The sequence below is a fragment of the Bactrocera oleae genome, chromosome 2 (assembly GCF_042242935.1).
Source record: "Bactrocera oleae isolate idBacOlea1 chromosome 2, idBacOlea1, whole genome shotgun sequence".
In the NCBI taxonomy this organism is placed as follows: Eukaryota; Metazoa; Arthropoda; class Insecta; order Diptera; family Tephritidae; genus Bactrocera; species Bactrocera oleae.
The window spans coordinates 85,595,285-85,615,410 of NC_091536.1; the positions used below are offsets into that span (position 1 = coordinate 85,595,285).

The 20,126-nt window shown below is 31.3% G+C and overlaps 1 protein-coding gene across 2 annotated transcripts in view; it reads left to right on the top strand.

Annotated features, from left to right (window-relative positions):
- The first annotated feature begins 2,003 nt into the window (after positions 1 to 2,003).
- e (nonribosomal peptide synthetase ebony) overlaps positions 2,004 to 20,126 on the top strand; it is a 28,398-nt gene continuing 10,275 nt past the window's right edge. The window contains exon 1 of one of the 2 annotated variants that reach the window (XM_036361327.2): positions 2,004 to 2,293. The gene's annotated coding sequence lies outside the window, so the exon portion shown is untranslated. Of the gene's footprint in view, positions 2,294 to 9,812; positions 9,919 to 20,126 lie in introns of those variants that run through there. The other variant, XM_014234267.3, reaches the window with a different exon arrangement.

Sequence of the window (20,126 nt, forward strand, 5' to 3'; positions counted from 1 at the left end):
ATACCACTTGGGATTTCCAAAGTTTTTATTTTCAGTTTTAACAACAATTAAAAATAATAAGTTCGCTCGAATTCCCTGTTAATGCGACCATAATGTGTGTATAATGCTCAGTATAAGTGCATAGATCTGTATGTTTGTAAGTGTGAATACAATGCAGTCGCAGTTAAACGTCTGATGCATTAGAGCGGGTCGATTTTTTTTCTTCTATAATATCGCGTATGCTGGAACTATTTTACGGAGCATTCTAAACGCCATTACCTAAAAGATAAAGGGCTATTTTTCTTGCCTCTTCGAGTTTTTAATTGGAGTTTAGAAATCATAAAATGGCAAATATTTTCCGAATGCTGGATCAACTTTAAAAAATTTTATGCAAATGCACTTAAAACTTCATGTATGCTTTTTTGTATTGGAAATATATGTTATACGATGTTGTCCGATTTTTATTATTTTCACTGCCATTGTGGACTATTCTGCAAAATTACGTGCTGTTGGCTTTTTAATGAAAGGCAGGCTACCGGAAAATAAAATATCTTAATATTCCATTGTATGGGAGATATGTTATATAAAATATAAATTAAACTTCACCTCAAAAATGGCTGGCTCTAAAACGGTTTTAGATCCCTAATCTCTTAGGCAAATTTGTTCAGAATGATCTGTAGAACATTTAACGCATATGCGATTTTTTAAATCATTTTTTAGCTCCGTGTAAATTAACCCGCTCTAATGTGCTTAATATATTATTGATATTGTTAATAATATATGTATGTATATCTGTCGTCGCCTGTACTTCATAATCGTCACACACAAGCCTCTTTTAGACGTCAAACACTCGTTAAATGACTGTCGTCAGTTGTTTATTTTTAGTTGCAGATAAAATTTCTTATAAACATACATATGTATGTATGCATATTTTTACATTTATATGCTAAAAACACATATACCTACAAACATTAACGTAAATTCTTATTTTAACATTTTGAATGCGCCGAACTTCGTGCGAGCCAGTTACAAATTGACCACAAAACCAGTCATTTAAAAATGTGATATATCCAGCTACATTTGTACGAGTTGTGTATTAGGCTTCCTGTTCATTTCCGAAACAAACTTGAACTCTGCTTGCAGAGCGCGCAAGTTGAAACGAACATGCCCACTTTTTCGCGCTACCTCCACCACGCCTCGCATTGTTGCCCTGACAAGTGTTCAAACGCGAGTGTGGTGCTAATTCGGTACCCACACGCGTAAGTAGTAGCTGGTGTATAAACCTGCTTTGCCGCGAAACTCCTCGTTCTGACTTACTCACCTACCGAACTTCGATGTACGATTAAAGTACGTATGTACATGTGTTTTGCATACATACGTCACGGATTGTGTAAGCGCCTGCTCACAACAGAGGAAATCCACAATTAATACTGATGCTTGAAACAACAACAGCAACGACAACGGTCGTATACCGTTGTTGTGAGCAGGCGAAGAAGTGCCTGTAAGCGCAGCTTTAAATCGTTGCGCTGTGTAATCGGTCAGCGAAAAACAACAACTAAAATACACCAGCTCGTACATTGAGAGCCCAGCAAATGTTAGTTTTGCTCTCTTAGTAGCGCTTGCTGCCACAATGGCTCCCAGCAGCAACTAAATTTGGTTGATTGACGATTTGTCCGTTGTTTTTCTTTACGATTCGCGATCACACATACATACACAGGTATAAGCGGTGAGCCCCACAAATTACTAAAGCTGCTGTTGCTGTGCTTTGTTCGGTGATCCATTCTTCATCCTCACGAGCTGCCTCTGCAGCTGCTGCTGTGATTGCTGCTCTGTTTTTTTGTTATTGGTTTTTATTTGTTTTACGTTGGATTTGTGCGGCGAGCGGTAGTTGGCTCACAATTGACGGCTGTTATGCATTCTAGCGCCTGCGTCTGCGACTAGCTCTGTGCGAGTGTCTGTACCAGTGTCTGTGTCCGCTGTGGCCATTGTCGTGCTGGACGCGTATAAAAGTTGACTCGCGTTCGATGTTCTGATTAGTATTTGTGCGCCGCTGACTTTGTAACGTTCGGAAAAACTTTTGGAAAAACTTCAAGCTCGAACTTGTATTTGGTGTGTTGAGCAAGTGCAAAATTTCACAAGAACAAACATAATTATTAAGTTTGAGTAATAAATAATTGAGTGGAGTTGTTGAAGTGTATTGTGAAAGCAAACGAACCCAATAAGGAATACTGGAATTAAACAGCAAAATTTACAACAACAAAAGGATATACAAGTTTTTTAGTGAATCGGCAGTATTGGATTAACCATTGAAAAAGTATGTAGATTTCCAAATTTTTTAAATAATGTCTTAAGTTTTATTATTTTCTTCCATAAAAAGCAACTGTGAGAAAATTGTTTGCTATGTTTGCAATAAATTTTATTTTCGTACTCGAATTTTAAGCTTTAAGCGTTAATTTTGTAGTGAAAAGTTAATGACTTCAGCAGTTTTTGTAAATTGCTATGTGCCGTTGCCAATAAGAATGGTTTTTCAAATTTATAAATGCTATTGCTTTTTTTTGTCTCTTTTTGCAGCAAGTGATTTTGTACTACGCTGGTGTTAAAATGATTTAGTTTGATTCATAAGTGAGTGAATCTAATCCTTCAATGAGATATATAACGTAAAGCATAAAATATAATATTTCCATCATAAAAAGTTAACTATATTCTGAATGCAATATTTTTTTCTGAAAATAATGCAATAAAAATATCTGTTTTGTATAAATATTTTAAAACATGTGTAAGACACATATTATGATTACATTATTTATATCTATATTTCTTTCATACTTAGGCTGCGGTTAATCGATTTTGACATTTTTTTTCAATACCCAAACATTATTTGTATTGTACTACTTTGCCACTATATGCATCGAAAATATATACCTACTCAATAGGATTGAGGTTTGGGATTAGGTAGTAACTGAATATTTCGTGGCTAAAAGGATTCTTTCGTGAGATCTGAAAAAGAAATTAAAGCATTATTTTGCCTAAAAGTCCAAACTTCCTTATACAAATAGCATCGCATTCTTTTTCTGACAATCCAGTACGTTATATATGCAAAATCAATTATTTACAGAAACATAGTTTTTTTAATTTACTTGCAAATACTGTGGATTTATTGTTATAACTAAAATTAATATTCACTCCCATTCAGTTGACAGGTGAATGCTCGCCCACACCAGTGCTAAAAAGAGAATATAGTTGTTAGTAGAGACATGTAAATATATACAAATTAACTGTTGTCTCGTTTTCAGGACAACACAATTATTTCGCATATAGAATTATTTTACTGGGATTCATTCTATGAAAGTTTAGTGAAAACCATTTGAAGCACACTTGAAAATTTATGAATATTCCTTAGATTTCCATTTTGAAATGCAACTAAGCCGTCTTGTATATATTATGCACTATTTTAATAAAAATATATTGCATTCACATTTTTTTGCTTTATTTTCAAAAATTTATTAAATGAATTGAAAGTATTTGAAAAATTATATATATTTATCCAGTTACTGGTAAGGCATAATATTTGACAATAAAAATAGTCCCATAAATTTCATGTTTTTTGTAATACCAAAATGTAATATTTAAGATTAGTGTTCTTTAATCAAAATGTATAATTTAGTCAATTTATTACTTTTTAATACCTTTTGTAAGCTTATATACTATTTTAGAGTATTTAAATAAACTTATAACTAACTATCCGATCGTTCAGGTATATGTTATAGTGATCTGATTTAAACAATTTCTTCTGATAATGCATTATTGCCTTAGATAATAAGTTAAGCTTTAATAATTATTTTAACAGATTTTTATAGCCTATCTACATATTAATATTTACAAAAGTGAAATTGAAACTATTATATATTAAATTAAAAATTGTGAAAAATATTCGTAACGATCTTATATCTTTAAAAAGTTTAATATTATTTGTATATTTTTAATGAATATTATTTTGACTCACCCCGAGGAAAGCTACTATTAAAGATAAGTAGTTAAACATTTAAAAATCTGGAAGCACTTTTCGACATTTGAATAAAATCATAGAAACATAATACTGCTCAATAAAAAATATGTTGTTTTTAATTTCTTTTTATTAAACTATTTTTAGTAATCTCCTTCTTTGAAGTCGTTGACTTTGAAATAAATTAAATAAAATTTTTCAATTAGGTTTCTTCTTTTTTCTACTTATATAGTTTTCTAAAATTTTAAGGCATCAAAGTAATTGAAAATTTCTTTAATACTACCAAAATAATGTGCTCTAAATTAACCACTACTTTGGATTTATTTTTTTGCCATAAAATAATTTATCAATAAATATTTATTATAAAAGCAAGCTATAATTTCAAAAATGTAAATTCTTTCCAAAAGATATACTCCAATGTTAACTGTGTTTGTTCGCCATATCCAGTTTTACGCCAAACAACAAATTTTTTAGATTGTTTTTCAGCAAATTTGTACTGACATCGGCTTTGAGATTAAAACCATTAATTATTAAAAATAAAATGATATATTTCAATTGTATGCATAAATTATATGCTTTTTTTTGATTAAAAAACAAACTTAATTGTTGCTATGTAAATACAAGTAATTTTTTTATTATAAATATTATTATGTGGTATCGCAAGTATTTGGAAAATTCAAAAAATGTGTTCTACTTTTACTTATCTACGTTATATTTTAAAATTCCCTCAGTAGCATAAACAAGTAACTAAACTGGTGGCATTCCACCTCTACCATACTTGTCCGTTTTGAATCGATTAATATATTATAATGATTAATAAAAAACACATATATTTTTAATATAAAAATGTTAAAACATAGATTTACATATATTTAATTATATAATTGCTGACAACATTAACAGTTTTCGATATGAGCTACTCAAGAACAAATGTACGCCTGTAATTGCTTTTAAGCATTCTGGGGCGTATACGCAACAATTTTTATGAAGAAATGTACTGTAAACACATAGCAATCTTGTTTAGCTGCAAATACACACACACATACAACGGCAAGCCGACATGGTGTTTTACGAATTCTTTGCGTTATTACTTGAACTTTCTAATTACGACTATATTTTGATTATAAACGCGAAATTATATATAATCACTTTGAAATGTTTTCGGTAAAGTTTTTATATGAATCTATATACATACATATGCATTATTTATTAATAATATTTATTATAAATATGTATATTCTGTTGCTGATTACCGCTTCTAAGCATACAGTTATGCCTGGTGGTACTTTTGTTGTGTTTTTGTTTGATTATAAAATTGAGCTGGCGCTCAAGCCTTCTGGAGAGTTTGTTTAACTCTGAGGCTAATCAACCGATTTTACTCAATTACGGTAAAATATGAGCAAAACTGTTTATTTGGTATATAATGTAAAACTTTGCCATCCTTATGACCATGAAAATTCATACCAAGTTTTTTTATTGTTTTTACAAATTACTACTTTTTCGTAAAAAAGTGCCAGTTTCAAAAATAGAAACGCAATTACTCTTAGTTAATATGTCGTTTGCAATAAAATATTACCTAAGCAAGTTTACCCCTATTAGTTGTTCATGTTTAATTGCGCTTAAGTCACGTCAATGCTGATAACAACAGATTTCAAAGCATACTATTACGATTAGCAGTATCATTGGAGACCAGTAGCTGACTTTAAAAACGCTAAAATATGCATTTAGTGCGGATTGTAAACCATTACCTTTCAAACGAACAAGTTTGGTTGCACTCTAATAAGTATCAACAGTTACATAGGCACACTTATATGTATATACATAAATATTATTATTATTGCATTACTAAACCGATTTGCATTACTAAACCAATGATTAAATAGGAATATTTATAGCTGAACTCTACTAATATTGCAAAAAAAAGTTGGTCATAAAAGTTGCAATTTATCTTTAACATAATGTAAGTAATTTCAGTAAATTCAGTTTCTAATAAATGGATTATAAAACAAAAATATTAAGGGGCTCACCTAGTGTGATAGTCTAAAATAAGACAGATTGGAAATTTAAAAAAAAAACTATCAATTTCTTTAAATTTTTTATAGTATATTTATACACATTAAAGAATACATAGTAAACTTTTTTAAGAAACAAATTAAATATTGTCAAAATGGCGGCGTTTAAAAATTAAATTTCACCTAAAGTTTTGAATATTTTCGGTCTGTAAAAATTCATTATATGGAGAACTACACATAAGTACAAAAAATACATAAAAAATGTTATAGTGATCTTATCATTTGTCTGCAAATAATCACTGAAGCAAATTCGAAAAATGCATATAGATTAACTGATTAGACTGAGCGATTTCTCTTCCTTCCCTTAATAACGCTAGGTTTCGTCTAGAGCTTTGCATATAATATGCTTGTCCTTTTGTCATAAATATTAGCTATATTTCAATTATGTATATTTATATCTTGAATACACTTCATCAAATTGAACTCAGAAATGATTATGCTGTTTACCAAAATTTTGTTCAAAGGCATCGCTCCTTGGAGAAACATACATTTAAAAGCAAATTCATCTATTTTCGCCGCCTTTTCTACTTTCTTGTATTTAACAATAATAATTCAGATCTTAGGTTTCACATAATTAACATTCAACATAATATTCTCCTCCGTTGAAGAGGTAAACAACTTTCTATCTGAATAAGTAGATTCAAACAATAAGTTTATGGTAGAATAGAGTAAAGCAAAGTATAATCGGTAAGCGCCATAACAAACTCATTCTCCTCAGTCGTCTACGATTCACACAACACTGGAGAGTAACGAATCGAACAAACAACTGTTCTAAATTTTTTGATAATACAGGAGAGAGAAAGTTCAAGCTAGCTAGAGTAGAGAAGTGAAGAAAAAATGCCGGTTTACCCAATTAAACTTTAATTTCTTATTTTCTGAGTGGTTTTCTCAAACTTTTTAATTTTTTTAATCGCGTTATTATTTAAATGTGAAAAATAGATGTACAATTTTTTGCTAATTGATTGGATAGAGACATAAATAATCCAAGTGATATATATCTGTTGGGATCACTTATATTACTTAACTAACTTCAAACAGCACTATTTTCAAAAATACAACAACAAGCAATACAAATAACAGGGCCAATAATCGAAAAGTAGAATTCAATTAGCCACAACTTACTTAATTAGCAATTATTTGATTTACAGCGCGTATGTTCATGAAAGTTTAGTATTTTTAATCATTTTATTGCTATCCAATATTTATGATTTAATGAAGGTGAAAATTAATATGTTAGCTTAGCACCTTGTTATATTGAAAATATCACATAACTGTAATTGAAAATTTTATCTGCATACCAAAACAATAATTATTACATATTTCAACACTTTGTCCGGTCGAGGGGTCTTTATATTAGATTACACAAATACACGTTGTAATACATACATGCAATATTGTTCATATATGGCAGAAAATATTTGAGTCGACTGACTCAAGTCGTGTGTGTGTTTGAAAGCTATTTGTTTGGTGAAAAATTAACAACGAGTTTGTTTCAAAATTTATATATCCAATGGAATTACGGTAACGGAATCGTAGAAAATGTTACAGAAGTGCTTTGGGGAGTCTACTTTATCACGAACACAAGTATTTTAGTGATACAAAGCATTCATGGAAGGTGTCGATCCACCTCTGTGAATGACGATAACATAGAACAAGTTAAAAAAAACAGTGCTTGAAAATCGGCGTGCTGGCATCAGAGAAATAGCAGAGGATCTCAACATCTCTTATGGATCGGCTCAACATATTTTGCTTAATTTTTTGGGTATGAAGTGTGTCAATGCTAAAGTTGTACCAACAGACCTGAATCTTTTGCAAAAACGATGTCGAGTAGAGAATGCAAGCGCGTTACTGATGACAAGGCGTGGAGTAATGAGTATGAGGTCAAAACTGTGTTTGTATTGAGCTTCGACGTGCTTGTATTGACTTAAAGATCTATTTTGCAGGCGATAGTAAAAATCTGTATTAAAATACGTGAAAATATAGTTTTTCCTTTTCGCCAGTCCGAGTCAAATAAAATGTTAAGATTCAATAAAAGTTCTTTCACCCCGGGCGTTTCAGAATAGAATTTGCTGAAATTAACAAAACTTGCCATCTATAAAAAGTTAATTTGGTTTTAAAAATGTTTGCAAACCTATTGAAACACCATATATGCATTAGAATGAATAAGTATACATATGTGTATGTATGTATGCGTGTATGCTTTCCCACCCATGCATCTATGCATTTAATGACTTCGCGTCCTACAACCGTTAAATCACCCCAACTTGATTGGCCGCTCTAATCAGCGCTTGCGCCTATTAGCATGTATATGTATGTAGTGCATGCATATGAGTGCGTCGTAAAATAGTGTTAAACACATACAGGTACGCCCATTGCTGACATCTACCTATGAATATTAAATTTTTAGTTTTCTACCATTTTTTTAACTTGAAAGCGCCATAAATGCAGCATTCTAACTGTGATTGGAATTTTGTTGTTATTGTTATGATTATTATCTTTCAAATGTGTTTACAGTGTAGTTAAAACAACACTTGTCTGAAAATGTATGTATATGTGGACGTAGTCGTATTTTACGGGAATAAAGTTGAAAGAATTCATATGTGTGCATATATGTATTTACAAAAACAACAACTACATAACAACAATAATCGTATGGAATAGTTTTGTAAATGGAAAAGAAAAACATTATTTCAGTTATTTATAGATAATTGTATTTTTTTGTATGAAAGGTGTAAGAATATAAGCATGTATGTGTGTATATGTACATATATAGTACAACATTGCAGAAAGTATTGCGGTTTTGCAGGAAAGATATTCTATTTTTTTTTTTAATTTTTTTTTTTGATGGCAAAAAAGTAACTACTAACTAGTGCTTAAAATAACACTAGCTATACGCTAGTAGTATTGGAAAATTACTTGAGCGATTATCTACATATGTAATTGCCTCTATATAACATACATATATGTATGTACATGAATATTGACAAGCAAACGAATTTTATGATATTTAAGTGAACAGTAAACTGAACAATTACTCTACACATACTCATACATTTGTACTTTACTAATAATCAAATTGTCCTTTCACAAATTCAATCTCAAGTCATACGTGACGTATTAAACGATTACTGTTGAATAAGTACCACAATTCTTACATATTCAAGGTTATGTTATTGTTCTCTGACGTTGCATCACGTAAATTATTAGTATTTTGTACTTTACTTTCGAAACTAAAAATACCAATCACTGGCCGAAAATTTTGATTTTAAGCTATATTCTGCTATTCATAACTGTCATATACTATAGCTAGTATTGCTGGTATGGTGGAAATTTTCAAAAATTCTATTAATAAGCTTTTTTAAAATCTTTTATGTGGAATATGTTAAAATCTGGTACAGTTGACGTGTACAGATTACTAAATGGTGGGTTGGAAGCGTGATTGTAAATAATTATCCAACTGTCACTAGAGCGTTAAAGAAAATTTTTTAAATAATATTTCTTTATAATTCTACTTTCCACTGGTAAGTGAACAATTTTTTTCTTGGAAACAATCAGTTACAACGTAAATTACATGAGTATGTATGTGCTTATATTGTAATATTCATACGTATATATGTAGCTGAGTAAAGTTTCTGTAAACAATTTTTTTTCAACCTGACAATAGTTGGAATTTTTGAACTTCAATTATAAATTTTCACAAAATTGACATTTTACATTTTTACAACAATCATTTCAATTAATACTGACGCACATTTACCAGCGTTCCAGGGCTACTCATGTGCACGATCACATTCGTTCATAACAAATTATGTTCGCTTAACCAAATTAAACAAATCAAAACGTATTACATTTAAGCATAGCTGGGTAAGTGTATTTGAATGGCAATATTTGTATGTATATGTGTGTGTGTGCTGGCAGCGAGAACAGCACAACGCACAGACAATTGCACAGCAGCATCGCTTGTAGGAAATATGAATTGTGTCGTGCAACCTTTGATTGCTGGTAATTCGGAAGCACTTGCTTCTTTTGTAATGTCTTCTCTATTTTGTTGGCATGCACGTTGTTTCATAGTTATTGTGTACGATTGTTTTTTTTTATAGATTGTTTTAAATGATGTGACCGTCAGTTTGCGGGCGTCATTATTATTGCCAGAATATATTTTTTCACAGATTAAGCTACCTAATTAACGGTTTTTAAATGCACGTGGTAGAGACCGAAAAGGTGCAATAGAGGAGGGTTGGGTGTTTGGAATTTATTACTACTTTTTTATATATTTAATTTGTACGTGTTGTAGAGTTTTGAGTACCTTGTACGAGTTGACGGAAGGGTATCTCAACGTCGTAACTAATTGGGCGGACGTAAGTAGCCTCGACTTTAACTCGAATAACACTCAAATGGTTTTATTTACTAGGAGATACAAGATCCCGGAGACACCACTGTACGGATAGGAAGTATCCGCCTGCAACCTGTGGATACAGTGAAGTATTTAGTGCTCGTCCTAGTTAGGAAGCTTTCATGAAAGCCTAATATCGAGTAAAGATCAATTTAGCCACTACCTACCTCTGTCCGTCTGTCTATATACACAGCAACTCGTCCCTCATTTTTTGAGATATTGATCCGAATTTCGCACACATCCTTTTCTCAAGCTTCTTATTTGCCGGAACCGCCGATATCACATCTTTATAGGATATAACATCCATACACACTGGTCGATCGAAACTAAGTCCTTGCATTGAAAAGTATTTTATTTGACAAGATATACAAGGTGCGTTCCAAAGTAAACATTAAAATAGTAACAAAGTAAACTCTAGTAGCATCACCTATATGTCGACTAGTGCGTTAGAATCTGCTATCCTTTATCGACTTCCAGTAAAAATTTCATGACATTTCATCTATTGAAAGTGAAGTTATTGCGTTTTAAGTGTCACTATGTTTTTGTCATCGGTGCGAAATTGAGCTCCGAACAAAGATCCAACATTAAATTTTTTTTAAATTGGTAAAACTTTTACCAAAACGTTTCAATTGATGAAACAAGTTTATGGCGATGATTGCCTATCCCGTAGCAGAGTGCATGAGTGGTTTCAACGTTTTCAAAGTGGTCGTGAGGACATAAATGAGAAATGAGCCGAAACCCAAAAAATTGCGCCTGGAGAAGTCAAAAGTGAAGACAATGATTTGTTTTTAGGATTCCAAGGGTATTGCCCACAAAGAACTTATTCCACCCGGCCAAAACGTTAATGCGGTATTCTACCTTGGAGTTTTGAAGCGTTTGGTGCGCCGTATTCGACGTGTTCAGCCCGAATATCGCGAAGATGGAAGTTGGCGTTTGTTGCACGATAATGCGCCGTCTCATCGATCGACACTTTGGGCCGATTATTTGACCAAAAGTCACATTTTAACAATCAACCACTCCCCGTATTCATCTGATATGGCACCGTGCGACTTCTACCTTTTCGGAATAATGCATTTGCCGATGAAAGGAAAGCGGTATGCAGACGTGGAGGCCATTCAAAAGGCTTGCACCGGCATACTGGCGGCCATACCGGGCACTAACACTAAAATACTCGTTCGACATGATTGTGGACCGTGCACAAAGCTGTATTTAAGCAGAAGGAGACTATTTTGAATAATTGATTTTGCCAATGAAACCATTTGTTCTGTTGTTCCTGTTTACTTTGAAACGCACCTTGTATTTATGATTTGTCGTGGATTATTGTACGAGACAATGCGCTATAATCTCCGAAAATATTTCTCAGATCGGACCATAATAGCATATACTGTCATTCAAACTAACCCACCAAAGTAAGGTTCTTGTATGGAAACTTTTTTTTATTTGTGAAGGGTATTATAGCTGATTGTGTAACTCTGTAAAACTCGTATTCGAATGGCGAGAATGTAATCATAAAACATTAGAATTAATCATTCTACTGCTCAGCTTAGCACATAAGACAGTAAAGTAATTATCGGCCATAACATTGTTAATAAACCATTACTGATGTGTATGTGGCGAGCTATGCATATAGGCAGTAAATTGAGTCTGCATTTATGAAAATAGAAGAGCGTCAATAAAGACTGAAAAAAAACAAAAAAAAACATTAGAAGCAAATGCATTAAAAGCAGAAATAATAAAAAGGCGCCATACGGCGCACTGACCAATTGGCGAAAAATCAAATTGACCTTGAATAATGGTTATGAGTACGTAAAACCGTCATCTATAATTGTAAGAGCGTTAAATACATATATATGTACGTATGTAAGTGTGCACGCTTGTTTGTTTCACTTAGTACCTAGTGTATGCATAATTTAATAACAAACACGCTGTATATTAACTGCTGACAGCAGCAAGAACCGCTGATTTTACGGTTGCAGCTTAATTCAATGACAAGATTTCACCTCATCATCGGAAGCAGTGAACAATGAACGGCGAACACCGCAGAATGCAATTTGTTGCCCTTTTTCAGTTTCAGTTTTTTTTTCTTTGCTTACGTTACATTCAAGTTTAGCCACGAAATTCGAGCGGTAGTTTCCACTAAAAAAGTGGCGCATATAATTATATTATATTACACATACACTCATACACTTACTACGTTTTTACATAAATGCGAGTTAATAAGCCTGCTTACAGATATCTTGTGGATACACAATTGTTCAGACGTCCATTAACTGTTAGTGGCAAGCTTTAAAAATCGCTAAAGAATACAAATACATTTTTACATACATACGTCGTGTTATGCCAAGCCCCATTCTTAGGAGTTCAACCGTTATGTAATGCATTAAAGCGTTGCCAAGAATAATCTTTGTATGGTTTAACGTAAAATTTGCTCAAACTCCACACTTTCATAATAATATGTACACGGAATGCTGTTTTATAAATACTTATATGTATATATATGTATGTATGTATATGTATGTATGTATATGTGTAAGTTCGATATATGCACTTGCATAACAGTACAGTGTACATTGTTGTGTCCCAGCATTAACTTCCTTTATTTATACATATGTATGTACATATGTATATAAATGTTAAAAATTATATTATACAGGTTTAACCAAAAACTTGAGTACCTATGTCATATAGTGGTAGCGGTATTTCGAAATGCAATGGCAACCAATGAGATTTCAGTGCCATGATATCATTTACATAACGATACACCGCTGTTTTTCTCACCGGGCGTGCAACGGCATATGAATATGCATGTCAAAATGCAATGAACAGCATTGGCACGCATGCGCCTGAACTTACCGTTTACCAATTTCACGCTCAAGACGCCACTCACGTACGTTTTTTTGCTTATTTTTTTTTTAATAATAAATGCCAATTTGTTCGTTTTCCTTGTAGGCACCGGTGTCGCTTTTGTTAATTGCATTATGTTTGTTCAAACGAACACTGGCTCACTGAACTTCTGCACATATATTTCTATATATGTATATAGTGAATATGTCTGTATGTAGGAATGTAATAAAATTTCAACACAAATTTTTACGTCCTTGTGCAGTCACTGCATTTTATTGAATATCTTTTTGTAATTGCAAAAATTTGGCAAACAATTTTGGCTTCTTAATCGTATTAAACTAAATCAATTTACAGCAAAACAATAATGGCACCTACGTAAGTATGAGCAACGAAATAAAAAGAAGATCATATTAAACTAGTACAGTTTGATGGCACTAGCAAAAATTAAATTTTCTTTTGTTGTTAAAATTATTAATATGGCTGTTATATTAAGCCTAGTTATTTATGAGCTGCAAATGAAACTGTTTTGAAATTCCAAAACGCTAACTGCTGCGTTATTATTGAGTTCCTTTATTTAACATAACAACGTTATGAAGATGTGCGCTATATATATTGATTTATGTGTACTACTTTTACCTACATATGTTAAACATGATATTGAACGGATTGCCTTCCGCAATTTGTGGATCCTGCATCGGCTTTGCGGCCAAGAATAAATCAAATCAATTTTTGATACCCTGTTCTGATGTGAATCGCTTTCCAGTGAGAGCGTACTACATCGTTTAGAACAAATGTTAATCAGAAGGGCAAGGTCTGGCCTATAAGGCGGCAGAGGAAAATCTTATATTGATGAAATTTCGAGCGTTTTTCGGCAACCGCTCACTTCAATTTGAAGAGTTGTTTTTGGTAGCGTTCTCTTTTAATGGTTTCCCCCAGTTTAAGGATCTCTTAATTAAACACCCCCCATCTTACCAAATACAAAACATTTTGCGTTTAACATTGGCGTTATGGATATTCGGCTTCGCCGTTAATTTAGCTAGTTGGCCAGGTTTCGTAAATAACATTTTTAAGGCACAATGTTAGACATATTTGAAGGAAAATAAATTATTGTTGTTTACACTTCGAATGAATGACATATGTATGTATACTGAAAAAGAAGTACTAGTTCGGAATATTGGAAGAATTGAATAATAATCAATTAATTTACTTGGCAAATCGCACGAATATATTATACTTCCAATACATTATAATACATTTACCATTAACACTCATAAAGTACCTTAGATACATACGAAGAATATCAGAAACCAACTGAAACTTTTTCGAAAATAGTAGGTGAAATTTAAAAATTATGAAGTAATTATAATTAGTCAACTGCTAAATATAAATAATATTATTAATTAATTGATTACTATAAAACCAAAAAATAACTTATTATTAGCCACCATATTTAAATACCATCTAGCCATAAAAAATTAAAGATTTTCCGTTATTCACAGTTAACCAACTATGGCGGATGTCATAGCATTAAAAAATATGACTTTTATTTTTAAATATTGGAGAAATTGAAAACCGACTAATCGAATGTTATTTCAATGCAAACCAGCTCAGAATTTAGGGTTATCTAATTGAAAATTGAAATTAGCAATGTTCAGAATAGACATCCAACGCGAAGATCGAAGTTATATATATAAGAGTCTATAAATAAAATTAATCAATATATGAATTTTTAGTACATAGTATTTCTTCTAATCAATTACTTAGACACATTTTCTTACATCTGAGATGCAATAATATTAAAAAAAAAGACTTTCATTCATAAAAGCTAACTTGTGTATAATTTTCAAAAACACAATGTTCATCTTCTTTTATTCCACTTCATTTTGGTCGAAATCGAACTCGCTTAAGTACCCCGATTCGCACCTCTTACCTCGTTTGTTAGTACAACTTTTGAATTTTAAATTGTTATCAACTTGCATATACATATGTAAGCGTAAGAACTTGATCATATCAAATAAATTTTGCTTTTGCTGTATTCTATATACTTCAATACATACGTACGTATATAAATAAATCACAAAGCCGCAGCGACCAAACAGATTTTGACAATAATTAAGCAAGCGAATAAAACGTCTTTGTTCTCCGTGTCATTGTGTATTTAAAGTGAATACACACAAATGTACTCATATGTATATATTTATAATTGTGTACATATGCATATGTAAAGTTTGAAGTTATAATTTTTAAAGCCCATTCTAAATTGCAAGCTTAAGCATAAGTATGGCAAGAAGGTCAGCGGCGTTGTCATAACAATCAATTTTATAGATAAATACCTTATATGCAAATAAAGAAAATAAAAAGATATATAATACGCTTTTAATTGACCTTTGAAGTCTATCACAATCAAGTTAGGCCAAGAGGAAACCCAGCATTTATGTATAGTTGTATGTATTATAATTACACATGTTTGTATGTTTATCAAAGCCAGCATTTAGAACTCACACGCATGACTGTATGTATGTATGTATGTATATGTACATCTAACCATTAAGACATTTAGACATGCACATATCGGACTATTTCAAATAAATCACAGTTCTCTTGCGCATTGCCTTTGTTGGTGTATTCACACTTCATTTGCGCTGGCATACTTAGTGCTCAGCTTTTATACATATTTATCCTATTAAATAGTATATACCTAAATGTTTATATTAAATATATATATAAGCGCCTGCATGTTGTCGTAATTATGCAGCTTAACATTGGATAACGAATTAACTTCCCCAACAATGAGATGATTGGTCTTTTCTAGCCAACAGCTGTGGAGCAATGAACTAAAACCGAGCAGTATGTGTGAAATTCTATAATTATATAATAACAAATACAGATATTCGTACATATATGCCTACAAGCATACAAAGGTAGACATTGATAAGTGCAAAATAGCTTTTTATAGACGTTGCATTATAGAATCGAAAATCTCTACCATGGCCGTTTTCATTTAATTAAAAAATGCTACTATCAGTCTCCTTTAGTTGGACAAGTTATCGCATTTTAATTATAAAATAATTTACTAGACTCAAGGCTATACGCTCGTAATTTATTGGTTTCAGCAGAATTTTCAGTACACTCCTCACCATAAACTTCAGTACATATAAATACCTGTCAAGGATGTATGCGTCAAACTTTTGTTGTTTATATCATATGCATGTATGGAGTGTAAAATCTACGTGTACATGCTTCTTTCAAAACGTCATAAAATCAAGTGTTTGATGTGCAATGTAACTATGGCAGCTGTCCATTAGCCTGATGGACAGGAAAATGAAGAATATATAATTTAATCGCATAAAAATTAATTTAACTCAAGGCTGCACATCCGTTTAAACTATTAATTAAATAAAGCACAGTTATGTTGTTGTACGATTACTGAAGTTATTTTAGTATTGAACACATCAACTCTCTGCTTGGGCTTATGACATGAATATTTGTAGTTGTATGGAAATACTACATAAGCTGATGTCCAGCTTTGATATTCATCACAAAAGAAAAATTTATTTATTAAAAATAATGCATATTTCATTGAAACTAATATTTAACATATACATTAGATATTTATATGTATATATTGCTTGCTGTGTTTCTAGCTTCATATTATATTAGAAGGTGCTTCGAGACTTTGATGCACTTGATAATCATGTACTTCACGCTCTCAGCTATTTAGAATTGAATTGATTTCAGTAAAACCTCTTAATCATCAGTCATTCGAACCTTATTACAGAACTCGGGCAAATTTGGCCATGCGAACGAGAAAAGGAGATCCATGGGTAGTTAAACGCGACGTTTTCATTCCCCAGCAAAAAAGAATGGACCAATGGGCAGCTCCAACGCGGAATCTATGTATTCACCGATGGACCAAAGCGTAAAATAGAGATAGGAGTGTGCTTCTTCTGTATCAATCCATACGATGAAGATTGCTTCAAATTATTGTATATGACTGCAATTCAGTTTTTCATACAAAATTGCTGGCATAACGGAAGACGGCCACCTACGGCGTTTCTGCGTCTCCTTTTTCAACCAATCAACCAACTATATTATAATCTCAACAATTATTAATACTAAATTCTTAAAGTTGCAAGTCAAGTGGGCTTAATTATATGAACAGACCCTTTTAAAATACGAACAATAAGCCTAATTTGAAAACGGATTCGAAATTGTCGATTGGCGATTTTAACTGATACAAATAAGCAAAATAGTGCAAGAAAATCAACAACACAAACTCTTATCGAGCAAGATTGTCTAAAAGATAAGCAACTTTAAATGTGCAGCGTGAACATTTTTTTAAGAATTTTTAAGCAATCTAAGCTAAAATCTATAAAAACCCCAAGAACAGACCTAATATAATAACAGCTACATTTAAAGGCTGAGATATTGCCAGTATCGTTAAGTGCACACATCTAGTTTGGAGTTTCGAAAAAATAACATACTAGAATTTAAAATAAATATTTCAAATATTTTTTGAGTTATGGTCCTCTAAAGTGTAACCACCCAGTTCAATCGGCTCATTCACTTCGGAAATTGCGAATAGCTTGCTAAAAATATAATTTTTTGTATATATTCACCAATTATGTATTAATATATCTTCCGAATTTCCAAAAAATGTGTGCAGCTTCTTATAAAAAACTTAAAAAATCACCTCTTTTAGGTGTGCCACTTACATACCCATAAGGGAATTTTAGCCGACTTGGACTCATTTTAATTTATTTGATCCTACGTAGATGCCAGTTGGACTAGTTCTAATACATTTTTCATTTCAAGAACTATTACGATAAATCTGCTCAGGCACCATTTTCAGACTGATAATGTTAAAAAATAATGTTGTTTTAAAAAGCAAATAATTTTAATTAGTTATCCCTATTATTTTAAAAAATCTGAAAAACATATTTTTTTTGTTGTCAGATTAAAAAAATAACCGTAATAAATTAAATATATCAATATTATTAATATTTTCATTACAACTGTTTAATTCGCTTTAATAATCCTTCTTTTTCTTTGAATTTTATTAATCTTATTGAATGTTATTAACATATTGGATTTAAAAATACAAACAATTAAGCAATAACTAAATTTGATCAACAATAGATAAACGACGATTATTATTATTTTTTTTTTTTTGCTTAAAATTTTCAATAAAAATTTATTAGATCTCTAATACAACCTGATGTCGCACTCATAATCGCAAAAATTAAATTGTATGTGAGCATGTAATAATATAATATAACACTGTTTATATAAACTTATTGCATATTTATAAAGCTCGTGAAAGTTGATTTACTTTGTTGATTACTTCCGACATACTAATATAGAGATTAAGCGGCAATTATCTATAACTGATATCCAAATAGCCAAAAGTTGTGAGTACGCATGCGTACGCTCATGGCCTTAATGTTCATACTTCCGTTTAGAAGAAATGTAAAATATATGAGGATTAATTAATTGTAATATATATTAAAGGTTAGACTGTTGAAATTATTAGAATACTAGTTTTGATGATCTTATGCATATTATTATTTTTTTATTTTTTTGAAATTTCAAGGTTAGCTTAGTTTAGTACAAATAATACGTATTAATAAAAATACAAAAAAATATATAATATAAAGCTTATATATATAAATATATATAAAAAAATATGCTTACAAAAACAAAATTCGTTGAAGGTTATGTGCATTTAGTTCCTGCCATTAGATTATCTCTTAATGAAACTAAACTTCACACACATTATTAATATGTCCGATAAATTCAATGCACTCAAAATAGAAAGCTGCTCGTTTATTTTGCTTTTTCCTTCATTTTTTCCTGACTCATAATAATAATCAATACGATTACAACCTTGACGGTGGTCCTTCTAACTGATCTTAGTTACGCCAATTATGAAAGTCTTGTGGTTTCCAACTCATTAAAAAACAAAAGCACATAAATATAACATTACGACAACATTATTATGACGAGTAGTATGTAATATTCTACATATTTTTGTACGTACTTTGCAATATGCATATCAATCAAGTTGAATAATAAAAATGTTTATGGTCGAAAAGTTTGTCGCAAGTGAACACATAAAAATAAAAATAATTTTTTATTTATAAATTATTGATTAACAAGCGTTAACTTAACTCTAACACAAACAACATACCGCCACTAAATAGTTTATATATATATATATATGTATATATGAGAATTAAATAACTGTGCATAATTTAAAAATTAATTCAACAATATTTTTCTTGTCTCCTTTCGGTACATGCAAATTCGAAAAAGTCTGACAACTTATTACCCATATCTTGATTAACAAACCGTCCACTTTTATTACATGTAGTTATAATGCATACACACATATATGTATACACCTGCGTGCATACCAACTAACTCACCTACTCACAGCGTAAACTTACAGACACTTTATCAATATACTCACATATAAATAATTGCTACTACATTTAGTCGAGACATACATATATTTGAATAAAATATTTTACTATAAATTAGTTGTTGATATACAAAGAAATTAAATGGAATAAAATAAAATAACTTTGTATGCGTTAGTTAAGCTTTTTGCATGTTTTTTGTTTTAGTGACAGCAAGCGAGACTCCAAGTATGGTATTGCATCAGTTTCGCACTTGTCCTACCAGTCGTATACGCAACCTTTTCAATATTGAAAGCTAGTTAGAGGCCACTTCATCGTATGCAAATACATATGTTCGCACTCATATATGTATGTTTAGACAAGTACATGTGACAAGTATATGTGAGCATTCTTATACAACATATAAATAATAA